This window comes from Oryzias latipes, chromosome 23, assembly GCF_053564925.1.
Source record: "Oryzias latipes strain Hd-rR chromosome 23, Olatipes_Hd-rR_3.1".
In the NCBI taxonomy this organism is placed as follows: domain Eukaryota; kingdom Metazoa; phylum Chordata; class Actinopteri; order Beloniformes; family Adrianichthyidae; genus Oryzias; species Oryzias latipes.
The window spans coordinates 3,249,723-3,252,780 of NC_136259.1; the positions used below are offsets into that span (position 1 = coordinate 3,249,723).

The 3,058-nt window shown below is 42.4% G+C and overlaps 1 non-coding gene across 1 annotated transcript; it reads left to right on the forward strand.

Annotated features, from left to right (window-relative positions):
• The first annotated feature begins 1,510 nt into the window (after nucleotides 1-1,510).
• Nucleotides 1,511-1,582, forward strand: trnaq-cug (transfer RNA glutamine (anticodon CUG)). The gene has a single exon. It is a non-coding gene; the product is annotated as a tRNA-Gln (tRNA).
• Nucleotides 1,583-3,058: the final 1,476 nt, after the last annotated feature.

Here is a 3,058-nt window from a genome sequence, read left to right on the forward strand (position 1 = left end):
AACTGTTGGAAATAAATCAAGATGCTAAAGCAAAGCAGGAAAAAGCACAAACACCCACACACATACACACACACATACATAAATAAAACATAGATTTTGTTACTAGAAAAGAAACTATCTGATCAGAACCGAATTACGAAAACAATGCAAAACTATAAAATGATGTAATTTAGTAGAGGTGGGATTATATCAACTTGATTCTTCCTTCTCCTTTCCAAGAAATAAATCAAGATCTACTTGACTTTAGTTAATGATCACTATATTTAATGAAGCAAATGGGACTTAAGTATGTCTTTGTTAGTCTGTTCATTATTTTTGATATGTGCTATTCATCATTTCTGTAATGAGTAAATCTGTTTGTTTGTTTTTACTTTTTTGACTACATTTGGTGCTTAAAATAAAAAAAATAAAAAAATCTCCTCCGTGAACCGCCACCTTACCGTGGTGGAGGGGTTTGAGGGCTTGAGTGATCCTAGAAGCTGTGCTGTATTGGGTTAACCTTCTTGTTAGGGTCTCCCATTGCAAACAGGTCCTAGGTGACAAGCCGGACTAAGAGCGGTTCAGAAAGTCTGGATGGAAATTGTTACATCTAAGTCACCTTTATCTTTCCTCTTTTGCTGCTTTACTTTAGACTTCACGACACACTGCTAGATTTTTCATGGCTACTAGTCCCTCCAATTCATCCTCACTTCTACTCACCTGGAAGTGTTTTCCTACCCCCCCCAACACATCGTACCAGACCCTCTACTGAATGAAGAAGACCAGATCAGCCAAGCTGAAGTCACCGAGGTCGTCGACGAGCTCCTCTGTAGCAAAGCAGCAGGAGTGGATGAAGCCCTTAAGTCCCTCAAGTCAACAACAGATCAGATCCAGGAACAACAGATCAGATCTGTGAAGCGTGGAGCTGTTCACAGTGCATGTTTAAATCCAGCAGGGCTGCCCTTTATCACCAGTTCCTTCCATAATCTTTATGGACAGAATTTCTAGATGCAGCCAGAGGGCGTCAGCTTTGAGGACCACAGGATTTCTACTCTTTGCAGATGAGGCTTCTTTGAGCCGTGACTCCCAGCATGCATTAGGGTGCTTTTTTTTAATCGACAACAAAACCAACATGTCTTTGTCGAGGATAATTAAAAGAAGTTTTGAAATCATTGTGGGATGGCAACACGACCAACTGGTTTGGCTGCCATTTTGTGCCAAAATTTGTGATCTCACGATTTTGACATTTTTACAAAATAAAAGGAAAATGAACTTATTTTCAAGCGTTTTTCACGAAACCTCACTCACATGCTGCTAGTTTAACTCTGGAGTTTTGTCGGCCTTTGACCTCGAGAAGAGGCCGCCATAATTCTTTTTTTCCTTTTGAAAAAGCCCGTAAAAATACCGTAACCCTAACTAAAGGACTAAAAATAAAAATAAAACTCAAAAAAGTCTTTTGCATTGGTCTGAATATTTTCCATTTTATTATAAATTATTTTACTGAAGCCTGTATGGATGTAAGTGGACATAGGGTTCTATGGTGTAACGGTTAGCACTCTGGACTCTGAATCCAGTAGTCTGAGTTCAAATCTCAGTAGAACCTTGTAACTCTCTTAACTCATCATTGTTACATGGATCTAAACAATCCAGAAACTCAAATTAAGGAATTTAAAATAACAGATATTGTCATACATAGCTTCAATTTTCTAGCAACCAAATTCTTATTTTTTGTTTTCAAAAATATTCTGTGCACTTCAATAGCAGCGTTTACATGGACAAAAGTAATCAGAAAGAACGCCTGATCGGAAGAAAACTGCGTCATGTAAACACGCCGTTCGGAATACTCTGCCCCGATAAGACTGTCGGATCAAAATTTCTTTCTGATGGAGATAGGTGCGTTATGCTGCCAATTGTTTATCCGATCGTTGTGCATGTAAACAGTTCATTCCGATCGTGTGTCACTACTGCTCTGGTTTACGTCATACATAGATGATGTTTCACGGAGACAAAGCCTTGGAGCTCAAACAGCACTGACTGGCTGCTCTGCAGACGCCCGTTGCAAAGTGCCGCTCCGCTCTCGCCCCGCTGGCTCTTCGCCTCTCCCCTCTCTTACACCCCTCACGAGGGGGATGCGAGGGAGGAGCGCTTCGTGCCCCATGACGTCTGGACCCTGCGCCCGATATCTGCGTCCAGGCTCGGTGGACCGAGTGAACCGTGTCTCTGAGGAGGGCAGCCGGACTTATTATGTGTTTTTGAGGCGAGGGGAAGATGCTTTGTTACGTGTGTGTTTTGTTATGTGTGGGAGACTTGGACTGCGATCCGTCCCGCCGCTCTGGGTTAGCGGCTGCCCCACTCAGGAGAACCGTGTGTCCGAGCAGAGCTTGGGCCGCCAGCACACACAGCGGCTTTGGGGCGGTGTGTGAGCTTTTCAAAGCAGGAATGCTTCTTAGTGCTAAGAAAACCGTTCAAACAATCATGCGGATTTGTGTTTTTCCAGTTGTGTCCCGACAAAATAAAGGCTGATGTTATTCCCACATATTTACGTGCAGCCAAGATGCAGATTGCAGCATTTCCCGCATGGATTTTATGTTCATCAAACAAGGCTAATGTTGTTAGTTTAATGATAAATGAATACAAATCTGAGCTGGAATCTTACTCCCATCCAGCAGCTGAGCAAATCGTTAGCCTGACAACAGGCTCTCGTTCTCCATCCGCAGGCGGATCAATTTTTCTACATCCTCGTCTGTCCCTACATATTTTAAAAAATGTGTTAATAACTTCTGAAAATGGTTGGAACTCAATCCTTAATGTTAGCAAACCATTAACGAAACCGAAATTAATAAGCTTCAATAAAATGATTCACGGTCTATATTCACCAGTGTAGTTAGCATCGATCCACACTGGTTTTTCGCAGAGACTTCTGGGACATTTCTAGTGCACTCGATTTTGGAATTGTAGATTCGGACAGCACAACAAAATGGCGACCGCACTCAGTGAGCCTTACAGAAAGAGAAGAGGGAGTTAGATGCACGTAGTGACTGCTGAGCAAGTGGAATGGGGTCAAAGGTGGTTGGTGAGA